Genomic DNA, 12982 nt, shown 5'->3' with positions numbered 1-12982 from the left:
TGATCTGGCATTTAAGTAAACACCTTTATTAAGTGATATTTAAAAGAAAAAAAATCTTAAGCAGGCAGGTAAAAGAACCATTAATGAGGGCGGAAGGTTAGAGATGCTAGTATCACAATAGTGCTATGTGTGTGCACCTGTGTCACAACAAGTCTGGATAAAGTCCAGGTTAGGCACGTGACCATGGAGAGTGGGATTCAGCTCTAGTCAGGTGATACTTTCACCTCGGTTAAATGCCATTATAACAGCCAAACAGGGCATTTTAGTTCAGTTTAGCCCAAGAGGAAGGCAGATCTGGTCATTTTAGTTTGTGTGAGACTAAAGTACACAGGGTGACTTCCATTCAATAAAATAATCATTGCTAGTTTGGCAGGTCAAGAGACGTTTTCCCTGTAAAACGTTGAAGAGAGAAAAAGGGAAGGTAATTGAAGATGTTTTTTCCTCTTTGCTCTTAAGAATGACTATACAGAGCCATTTAATAAGGGATTCTTTTATTTTATGGGTGTATGCTCTATTTGTCTTTGTGCTTTTAATGAACATTTTATTATTCACCAGTAACGGCACACTGCATGAATACACTTGACTTGAGCATTCTTAAGTTTTCATGCTCTTTCTTTGTACATTTTGCATTTGTTTACTCAGAGGTTGATGTGCTTGCTGCTTCCTGAGCAGCTCTTCTTTCCTACACCCTAGCGGCCCGCTTCTTCTCTTCTTTTGTCGGCATCTTTTCACGTTAAAACTGATTAAGTCAGTGTTTGTGTTGCAATCACTTAGTACGTTTTCCTTAATTTTTCACTTAAGCTGCCACTTCAGTCTTCAATCTGCCTCAAGAAATGATTTAAAATTTTAAGATATGAAGAGGTAGGGGAAGTGACGGCAAAGGTGGTAGGGAGTGAGAATGGTGGCCGTGCGGCTGGCCACTGCGAAGAGTTGATTCTACAATAACATAAAATAAAAATAAAAAGAGGAATAACCTTGTAGGTCAATCATCACCCCGAAAGTGGATAGTAGACGTCACGTAGTATATTTGTACCAAATTTCAGAAAAACGATTTGCGAGCTACAGGCGATTTAAAATCGTATAAGAAGATAGTTTTGTTTTTCACTTATTAAAGTTTTTATTTGCACATTTTTGGATTGTATTTAAATGAACATTGACTTTTGCACAAATATGCTTTTTTTGCTTGCTGCATCTGCTGTGCCTGCCTTGCTTATTGGTCCACTGATCAGTCTCAAAACCTCATATACCCAAGAGCCTGCAAGGTGAGGATCATGGGATATGACGGTATCCTAGCATTGACTTACAAAGCCAGTCGTCATATCCTAGCATTGACTTACAAAGCCAGTCTTTTTATTTTGTTAGTATAAAATGTTTTGTGGGACAGCACGGTGGCGCAGTGAAGAGCACTACTGCCTTGCAGTTAGGAGACCCAGGTTCGCTTCCTGGGTCCTCCCATCATTTAGTTTGCATGTTCTCCCCGTGTCTGCGTGGGTTTCCTCCCACAGTCCAAAGACATGCAGGTTAGGTGCATTGGCGATTCTAAATTGTCCCTAGTGTGTGCTTGGTGGGTGTGTGTGTGCATCCTGCCTGGGGTTTGTTTCCTGCCCTGTGTTGGCTAGGATTGGCTCTGGCAGGGCCCTGTAGTTAGGATATAGCAGGCTGGATGATGGATGGATGGAAAATGTTTTGTGTACTTTAAAAGTGAATTGCATTTGTGTATTCTGTGAATGGTGCTCTATATAAAAAAGTTAATTCGATTAACTCAGAGTTTTAGTAGGATTCATGCATAATTAGGATCATACTATTCAGCCTACATGGGAATGTCTTTCTATGTTAAGAGTGCTAAAAAGGAGAGTCCATCTGGTGGTCAAGCCACAGATACAGGAGGAGCAATGCAGATTTTGCCCAAGTTGCAGAATACTGGCCCAGCTCTTTACCCTCACTAGAATTCAGGAGGGTCAATCAAACCAACTTACATTTGTATTTTGTAGACTTGGAAATGGCTTATGACTGTGTCACTCAGAGTTTCCTGTGGGAAGTGTTTCAGGAATATGGGGTCCTTATACAACCAGACAGGGCTTGGTTTTCATTGCCTGTAGTAACTCAATTGTTCCCCAGTGGATGTGGGTGACTATATCAGGGCTATCCTTTTCTACTGATGCCATTCCAAATTTTTATGGACAGAATCTTTAAGTGCAGCCAATGGGTTGAGAGGGTCCAGTTCAGTGAACTCAGGATTGCATCTATGCTTTATTGGCTTCATTGGGTGGTGACCTCAGGTGTGCACTGAGAGGCAGTTTGTGGCCAAATGTGAAGTAGTCAGGATGAGTTCCCTATCCAGGTTGGGTACAAGGGTGTGCCATCTCAAGTGGAGGAGTTTAGTATTCCAAGATCTTGTTTGTGATCTTGGAACACTAAAGATCTTGTTCATGGACAGGTGGATCAGAGCAGTATCAGTAGTTATGTGAACATTGGACTAGTTGTTCATGGTGAAGAGAGAGTTGACCTGAAAGGCAAAGCTTTCAGTTTATCAATTAATCTACGCTCCAACCTTTAGCTATAGCCACAAGCACTGGGTAGTGATTGAAAGAACTAGATTATGGATACAAGCAGCAGAAATAAGCTTCCTTCTTAGAGAGTCTGGGCTCAGCCTTAGAGACTGGGTGAGGAGCACAAACATTCAAGAAGAGTTCAAAGTAGAGCTGGAGCTCCTCAGCTTTGAAAGGAGCCAGTTGAGGTGCTTCAAGCATCTGATTAAGATGCTTTCTCGTGCGTCCTTGAGGAAACGTTTCAGGCGTCTCCAACTAGGAGGAGACTTTGGGTCAAACCCAGAACATATTGGGGAGATTACGTCTTCAATCTAGCCTGGGAATGCCTTGGTATTGTGGATGCTGAAGTCAGAAAAACAATGGGAGTCAAAAACACCAATTAAAATAAAAAGCAATTTCTTTATTCTTGGTGAGAGAGAGACTCTACAGAGCCTTTCAGCTAAAATGTATGCTACAGACCCCGAGCCTGCTCTAAAAAGGAAGTTAGCTCAGTTTTATACTAGCTTGTTTACTAAACAAAAAGAGGAAGTATGGCAGTTCAATTTGAGGTCACGCAGAGTTTGCAAGTAACTTAAGATGACACATTAAATAAGTACGTGCAGAAGTAGTCAGCATGCCCAAAGTCCCAGGTTCCCCATCCAAATTAGGCTATGCAATTAAGCTATGGTTAGTTTTACAGAGACAGCACTTTGCAAAACATGTACTTCCCTATTCTTCTGCACCATCAGGGTTACAACACTTCAACAGCTATGTGGCAGTTATAATTTAAGATTGTTTTCTCAGCTTATTAAAGGATTAATGTTATACTGTCGGTTAATGCACAGCACATTCTTATTATAGCCTACATTTCAGCTAATATTGTTTTTTCTTTCTCAGTATTCACCCAGAGGTGTTTGAGAAGATGGTGGGGAAAAGGGATGTCCAGGCCTCTTTGCTTAGGCTGTACCCGGATAACTGGTCAAAAATGGATGGATGGATGGCATAGATTAGGAAAAATACAGGAACCATCATTAGATGTTGTTACCAGTACTGCCAGGATAGGCTCAAGCCCCTCATATATCACAATTGGATTAAACATTATTTCACTCCTCTTGATTGCCAAGTCCAAGCTGGGGGTAAGCATTTCCAGGAACCGCAAGATTTGTTCTTCCCATTTCTCATTGTGGTCTGGATGATGGGTTATGAGGATAATAGCAAATGAGAACACCAGAAGTCCCAGCATGGAGGTAACTTCCAATGAGGTTAAGACATGCTAGAGCAACCCCACTCCTTCCAGTCACATGGACTCAGAATTAGGGATAAATGTCAAGGCCATACCTACATAAACTTTGGGGATAATATTACTCACTTTTAAAGTCTGGGAATTTTATGGTAAATTTTATTACGTTACCCACAGCGCATTTTGAAAATATGTTTAGAAAGCATACTTTTCAAAAGTGCAAGTGTAGAAATAGTTAAGGCACGGCTATAATTGTTTTAAGGGCATGAAGTTAAATTGATTGATGACACACATTTGTTCTAATATGTGTGAATGTGCATGACTGGGTTCACACAGTTCACACAACACTTTATTATAATTGAAATTATATTTATGTACGTGTATGTAATGGAAAGATTATTACTTGGCAGGGGGAACCTTACCTTAAACATTACTGAGCATATTTCTTCGATGTGAGTATTTATCCCACGTGCTTATAGTTTTCGCGAAAAAAAATTGTTGCAGTGATAATAGATTTGTGAAATGCCAATCTGTATCCTGCCTACTTTAAAGTAGGCCTGGGAAAGTTAACACTTTACTTTTTGTAAGTAATATTGTCTGTCTAATGCGTTAAACATTTTATTGCATCCAGGGCCAGTGTTCTATCGAAATAGGCTCTCTGTCGAGCTATGCCACTAGTGATTACTGCGCATGCTCACATCACAATTACATCATGTTTTCTCGTGACTTAGTAACACACAAAGAGAATCTTGCTACTTGACTTTGTAGTAACGTATTCAAAATCTTGTCTGGAGTTTTTGATCATCTATCTGCAGTGTTTGTGTGTTTGACGGAGCCTATTAATGGCTGTGTGAAGTTTGTGACCCGACCTTCTGCTGTTCTGTGGAGTTTGGTATCATTTGCTGTTTCACTCTGGTTACGTTCATGCGCTTATGATTACTTGCTGTTTTTCATGTTTTCGAAGTCAGTTTATCATTTAGTTTATTTGCTTTTTTTTGTCTTACCCAAATAGCCAAACCTTAATTATAACTGACTTACTACACATGCATGCATTCTTACTTAATTTCATTCTTGCACAATTATTTTTCTCTTTATTGTTTGGGTAGATTTAATGAAGTAGTCACAAGGTGTAAGTGTTCATTTAATGTGGACATTTCTATTGTTATCCACTAGTTTGCATTGTTGTTTGCTCACTTGCTGGATATTTTTGTACCTGAATGTATTACTGCAGAGGTATTCCAGTTCAGTCTTTTTTCCCCCACTACACTTAACTTTAAAATTAAATTGGTGCAGCATCATGGCGGTTAGTTAGAAGAAATAAAAAAATGTATGGTGTCTGCACAATCAGTTCCATCTAAATACTGTCAATTAAAGGGAAACACAAGAACAAATAACACTGAAAGCTAACGGGGGGCAGTTACTTTGCCACATATGCTCATTAGAAAGCAATGGCCTACTGTAAGTAATCACCTTATTAAACACATTTGGTGTCGTCTGTACTTATGCCTGCTCTGGTTTTATATTGACATTATTTGAATGCAATAAGTGAACAATTGAAAGCAGAAAAGTAAATCATAAAGGAAATTAATAAAGAGACTATTACAAAAAATGCATTTTTTGTTTTTTTCTAAATGTTTTAACTTTCTTACAGATTCACCAAATTAGATTAAAAATAGGGAGGCATCTGACTAAATAAGATTAATTAAAAGTAAGAATGACTTGATAATTGTCAAACAGTTTAGAGTGAAAAACCTTTAGCCACAGTGGAATGCCTGCTGCTTTATTGCATTTGGAATATTTGATTTTTTTTTTTTAATTATTTGTACTTTATTCATTCATTTTCTTTTACTTTTCTACATAGCTGTAGCAGAGTACTGGGAAGAGATTTCCAATTTTCTGTCTCTGGGATCATACCCATCAGGGTTTTGAAAATCACAGATGCAAAGCCTCATAAAGCACTCTTTGACATTTATACCAAGGGGTGAGTATCGCAAGTATTAACAAATCAGATGTTCTGAAAGTGTATTTATTAATTAGTTATTAATGTGGTTTCTGGCTTTACTTTCAAAATAGACAGAGAACTGTTCAAACAAACAAACAAGAAGCCTGGATGTTATTTCAGGAGTTTCATTCAACTCCATTGGGTGGGCACTCTGGCATAATAACAACATGAATTGTCATGTGTTCCAAATTTTACTGGCATGGCATGTCAGTGGGCATTGACAGTTGGGTTTATATTTTCATAAACTGAACATTTTCCAAGTTACTCTGTAAACTGTATAGATTTTAACTGTTTTTGATATTAAATGTCTCGGAATGTCAAACACCACAAGGTTGGAAAACCTTTGCCTGCTGTGCAGCTATTACAGTAAATTAAGATAAATGTCCAATAATATTGTCATTTTCTATAGTGCCTATCCAGTGCAAATTCATGGGGAAAGTGATGCCTATCCCAGCAGGTTATGGGCACAGGCAGGAACAACCCCTGGACAGAGCACCAGCCCATTGCAGGATGAATACATACCTACAGGCCAGGGCCAATTTACCATCACCAATCCACCGAACCTGCATGTCTTTCCACCGTTGCAGGAAACCAGAGATCCTGGAGGAAACACACATGGAGACAGCGTGCAAACTCCAAGCAAGGAGAATCAGGGAAGTGAACCCTGGTTTAATCACTGAAAAGCAGCAGTGCTACCTCTGTGCCTCTCTAGTAAACTGTCATTTTTTATCATTACTTATTTCATTGCTAGGTGTTTTCTGTCTGGGAGCTGGCTGGAATTGGTTTAACTGGACTATTCCCAAAAACTTCAGATGGCTTCCAATATATTCTCACAGTCACGGACTACTTCTCAAAATGGGTGGAGGCATTTTCTTTGAATACAAAATATGCAGCTGAACTTGGAAGTCATCATTGCTCTATCACAGGGCTCCTCAATCACAGTCCTGGATGGCCACAGTGTCTGCAGGCTTTTGTTCTAACCCGGTTGCTTAATTAGAAAGCAATTCTTGCCAATAATTTAATGTCATGGCTTGTTAGTGCTCTAACTCTGCTATGTCAGGTCATTCTCATATCCAAGATTTTCTTCCCCTTTCTAAGGATATCATCTAAATGATTTGAAGGCTAAAATGCAGGAGTAATTCTCAGTCCTTCACTTTTTTTCTCTTCACTTTATCCTTCCAAATATTTAAATAAATCCAATAGTGCATGATAAATACACACAGGTGTTAAATGGAAACAAGCTAAATGGAGAAATGCTGATCTCTTTTGTCATTTGCATGTTATTGCTAATTAGGAGCAATTACAAACCAAGACTACAGCTGTTTAAGACTGAAAAAAGCAATAAAGGTTCAAAATCTTAACGAGCGACACCACTAAAGTGAAGCAGAAGTGTTACTTGAGCAAAAAGTCCTTCTTATTAAGCAATAGGGTTGGAGCAAAAACCTGCAGCCACTGCTGCCCTCCAGGACTGTGAATGAGGACCCCTGCTCTATCATATGAGATATGGCTGTCTCAAATGTATTCTCTCCGACCAAGGAAGAGAATTTGTGAATGAAGCAAGTGTATTCTTATATCTGTCAGTAAGAATGTGGTTTAGACATTGTGCTGTTGCCTCAAATTATATTTATTAGTAGAGTCAGGTGTTTGTATTTTGCCTCCTGTTGCACTTGATATACAACGATGTGTGTGTGTGTGTGTGTAATATATATACTTACTATACTTGCTTCAGACCCTTTGTGATATATTGCACATTGAACAGATTGTGCCTGTGGCCTATCAGTACCAGACAAACAGCCTGAATGAAAAGACCAATGATAAAATAAAAAGATACATTTTATTATTCCAGTACAACTGGGTATATTTCTCAATTTACATGTTTTTTCTTAATTATGTTTTGTATTTTAGAGCCCTCGAGAAATTGGTCAATGGCCAGCAGAATGACTGGGATGTATACTTGGATGCCACATTATTTTTAATGCAATCTAAGGTCCACACTACCACAAACATTCTCCATCTCTCTTAATGTATGGGAGAGAGGCAATGTTCCCTTCAGATGTTAAAATGTAAGTGTATTTGTGAAGTCCATCCATTACCCAACCCGATATATCCAAACTACAGGGTCACGGGGGTCTGTTGAAGCCAATTGCAGCCAACACAGGGCGCAAGGCAGGAAACAAATCCTGGGCAGGGCACAAGCCCACTGCAGGGCACACGCACCAGGGACAATTTAGGATCGCCAATGCACCTAACCTGCATGTCTTTGGACTGTGGGAGGAAACCGGAGTACCCAGAGGAAACCCAAACAGACACAGGGAGAACATGCAAACTCCACGCAGGGAGGACCCAGGAAGCGAACCTGGGTCTCCTAACTACAAGGCAGCAGTGCTACCCACTGGACCACTGTGCCGCCCCTATTTGTGAAGTCCTTTGTGTAATTTAACATAATCACCAAGAGTCCTGCATGCAGATTAAATATGGCTTGACATCACTGGTCAGGATTACTGTACATGATATATATCTATAGTAATTAACAGATCTCCCTTTTTTCTGTTTCATTTCTGTACCCAGGAAAATTGTGCAAAGCTTATGTTAAAAATTGCATCTTTAAGTAGCCTTCTTTCTAAACTTTGACAGAGAATTGTCTGTAATCCATTACTGTCCTACATATACAGTATGAATGCTCATACACTGCTGCCAGTTAATTTAGCTTACCTAATATTACTTGATAGTGTTGTATATGAGACTTCACATCTCTTCCGCTCACATATGTGGATTTCACTTTCACCAAACAACAAATCTTTTAATTCTCGTGGATAGGCCTCTTCATTGGGAAGAAACACTACTTTTCCCTGATGGCAACATGAATTAGACAATTTTACAAGACTCTGACTTAAAGTTTAAATCCGAGCAATATATTTGATCTATTTTTGCTGTTGTTATTTCACCAAGCAATAATTTCCATTTGTGCTAATTCGATCTTTACTGTCATTTTTTTGAGACTTTCAAATTTTAGTACTTTCATTATCTCTAACCTGCTCTGCATGTGTATCGCACCAATATTTTTGAATTCTTTGTTCATTCTACTTTGTCAGCTACTCTAACCTGGAAGTGGTTAAATCTCTTGGCACAGGGTCTCATCTCATGGGACGTATAAGTGTCTCTTTGAGAAAGTCACGTCTTGTCCCAGGCTAAAAAGTCTTGTTTCGTCCCAGGATTTTTTTATTATAACAGAGAGACATTATATTATATATTATATAGGCACCCTGCTCCTATATATATATATATATATATATATATATATATATATATATATATATATATATATATACACACACAGTGTCCTCCACTAATATTGGCACCCTTGGTAAACAAAAGCAAGATGAGCTGAAAAAAAAGTTTATTGTTTATCCTATTGATCTGTCATTAAAATCTTAACAAATATTTAATCTTTAATTGAAGCAAAATAATAAAAAGAAAAAAGAAATTGTCATCATAAAACATGTATTGCTCTGAAATACATGTGTGCCACAATCATTGGGACCCATAAAAAGTCATCTGCGTCAAATCCAATTGAACTTTTTTCCCATTCATATTTTACATTTTCTTAAGTTGATCAGAGTGAGCTGGGACATTTAAATGGTCAGCTGTGTCATCCTGTTTCACTAGGGTATAAATATGAGGTGACACACAGGCTCATTCCCTTAGTCATCCATTGCAATAGCAAAGAACCAAAAAACATGGTTATGATGTGAAACAAAGGGTTAAATTGCACACATCATAAGATGGCTGCAAAAAAATAGCTAAATGGTTGAAAATGTCAATTTCCACTAACAAGGCAATAATTAATAAGCTTAAAGCAACTGAAGATGTTAAGAATTGGCCTGGAAGAGGATGTGTCTTTATATTGACCCCACTCACAGAGAGGTGGATGGTTTCAGAGGCCAAATAATCTCTAAAAATCAGAGCTGGAGAATCAGTAAATGTTAGTTGGGTCTTGCTGACAGAAAGTCTCCAAAACTACAATTAGACGCCACCTACATAACCACACGTTGTTTCGGAGGGTTGCAAGACAAAAAACTCTGCTGTTATCAGACAACAAACTCAAGCTCTTAAAGTTTGCCAAGAGTTACTGGAGCTTTCTTCCAGTGATGCTAAGTTCTATGGTCAGGTGATGCAAACACACAGATTTTTAGCAATAAATACCAGAGGTGGATTTGGCTTAGACACGCAGAAAAGTTCATCATCACAGCCCACTTTGAAATATAGGAGTGGATATTTGATGCTGTGGGGCTGTTTTTCTGCCAAAGGCCCTGGATAACCTGCTAAGATACATGTCATCATGGACTCCATCAAGTATCAGCAGATATTAAATCAAAACCTAATTGCCTCTGTTATTAAACTGAAATTGGGCCATGTTTGGATCTTTCAGCAGGACAGTGATCCAAAGCACACCTACAAATGAACACAAAAATGGTCCAGTGGCCACCAAATCAAGGCTTTGCTATGACCATCCCAGTACTGTCACCTAAACCCCATTGAAAACTTGAAGAACAGAGTCCATAAGTGTGTACCTCAAAATCTGAAGGATCACAAAAGATTCTGTATGGAGGAATGGGTTTAGATCCCTTGCCATGTCTTCTCCAACCTCATTAAACATTATGGAAGAAGACCAAGAGCAAGGGGATCTGAACAAAGTATTAAATGAAGGGGTGCCAATAATTGTGACATACATATATTTGAGAAAAATACTTGTTTTATGATAAGAATTTCTTTTTCCTATCAATTATTTTACTTCAACTAAATCTTAAATGTTTGTTAATATTTTGAGTGAAAGATTAAGAGGATAAATAAAGACTTTTTTTCCATAGCCCATCTTTCTTTTATACCAAAGGTGCCAATATTAGTGGAGGGCACTGAATGTACCCTTAATACAATTATCAAAATCCATTCAAAATGAAGGCTAGCAAGAAAACAGCACATCAAAAGGAAGTTATGGATGTCAAAAATGTAAGAAGAACCTGAGCAGAAGCTTTCCATCAATAATTGTCTATATATAAATACAAGAGCCCTCCTACCCTGAGTGAGGTCCTGTTCTCCTTAATCAGCTAAACAGTTTCTATTGTAGGTGTGACGGACAGCTGGGTCCCATGCCCAGCAGGGACACCCCAGCTGCATCTGTTCCGGGGGAGCAACCATGGACAGCTCAATACCTCCCCCGGGACGCTTAGTGGCAGCCTCCCTGGCGGACGGTGATTCCCCAACCTGTTGCATTGCTCCATGGGAGATGGAGTCTTCCACAGCCTGGATGGGGGCTCGGATGGCCGCTAGGGGGAGCTGCATGGAGTCAGCAGCCTGGTTGGATGAATCTTCAACCCCCCCCGAAAGGGCAATTAGGACCAGGTGGTCAAGCACCTGGAACAATTCTGGGTGGGCTATAAAAAGGGCCAGCCACCGCCACTCAATGGCCAGAGTCGGGAGGATGAGGACTACATTTGAGGAGGAGTGGTGGTAAAAGGGAAAAAACTGTTGGTGTGTTGTGATAGTGTTTTGGACTGTGTATTGCCTGTGGGTCATGGGGAAGACATGCGCCCACGGGTGAAGAAAAATAAAAAGTCTTATGTTGTTTCATACGGGCCTTTGTGTCTATCTGTGTCGGGTCAGGTGCCTATATAGCGCCTTTGTTACATAAATGGTAAAATGGTAAATGGCCTGTATTTGATATAGCGCCTAACTAGATAGGTTTGGGAGGCACCCTCTTCCGTACAGGGCCCTGTTTGTGTCCTTCTATCACTCAACTTTTTTCTTACAGTCCATTTTGTCCACACTAGGATATAGTCCTAATCAGTTTGCACCATTGTATAGAGACATTTCTAATCAGGCTTTGGCTGGTGAGGCACTGATTGCTTCAGAGTCAGAATTACAAATATGTGAACCCAGAAGACTTGCTTATTCACGATTCAATTGGCAGCATGCAGATTGACTACTGGTTATGTTTCATATCTCATCAGTATTCTTTACACACACATATAGGTAAGGTACATATTTGGTTGAAAAAGAATGTTACATTTATAGCGGAGAGAAAGCGGAGTGAGCGCATTTGCTCTGCACCCTCCATTTGTTCTAAATTTGCCATTGCAATTCCACAATTCGTAGTCATTCATTACAAATGAAAGTATAGAGTGGTGTACAAAAAAACAGATTTAAATTTTGACCTTGATTGAAATATTTAGTTGTTTTAATTCTGATGCTTTAATCGTTTTTAATACAAATTGCTCAACAAAAGGATAACAAGAAAAGCAAAAGAATATTTTATTTAAGGTCAAAATTTAGTTTTTAATTATTAGATTTTTTTTTTTTTTTTTTTCTAGTGTGATCACATTTTTTATGAAACTGAAAACCGTTTATGGCCTTACCCTTATTTTTAAATGAAGTCCATGAGCCTATCCTTCTCCATTAAATTATCTCCGTCACTTTCTTGTAAAAGTCCTCCTTATTTTCCTTTAGTTTTAAAAGTCTTAATCTTCCATTATGGTAGTCAGAACAAAACAACAGAAGCAACAAGCACTTGGTGGGCTTACATGCGCCCCCTTCAGTGCAGCACGGTACAGTACTGTCTTCCTCATCTTGTGCCTTTTCACTGCTTTTTTATCAACAAGACTAAATATGTCACACACATTCATTAAAGATAATAGCCAAACTGTGGAAAGTCAGGGTGTATAATAAACGTGTCTGCAAACATTATATTGGCGACGTACAGAGAGAAAGCAACAGGCACGTGCCAATTGCACGCATCAACCCAGTGTGTGAGGGAGAGCGCAGTCCGAGGTGAGGCTCGTCACTGCTGGACCTCACGTTTCTTCCCTGTATTTGAATAGGAAGGACACCAATTCAGTGAGTTTGTCTATAAAAATGATCAAAATTATTGGAATCATACACAAAACAAATTTATAGCACAGACCATTGGAAAAATGTATTGTATGTTGTCATTATTAGATTTTTACTTTTCATGTCCCTGGTTCATACCATATTTTTAGTAGCAGGTCTCAATTAGGTATTTTTCGCTATCGAGATAAGCCATTGTGTTTTACTCTTCAGTGTGTCAGAATTGGCATTAGGTGCCCTGACATGATTCTGGCAGCCTGGCAGCACATCTTAATAAAGGCATTTTTCACTATTGACATAAGCTAGCCATTGTGTTGTACTGTACAGCGT

Source organism: Polypterus senegalus, chromosome 10, assembly GCF_016835505.1.
Source record: "Polypterus senegalus isolate Bchr_013 chromosome 10, ASM1683550v1, whole genome shotgun sequence".
NCBI classification, from domain to species: domain Eukaryota; kingdom Metazoa; phylum Chordata; class Cladistia; order Polypteriformes; family Polypteridae; genus Polypterus; species Polypterus senegalus.
Note: the sequence above shows the minus strand (reverse complement) of the source record.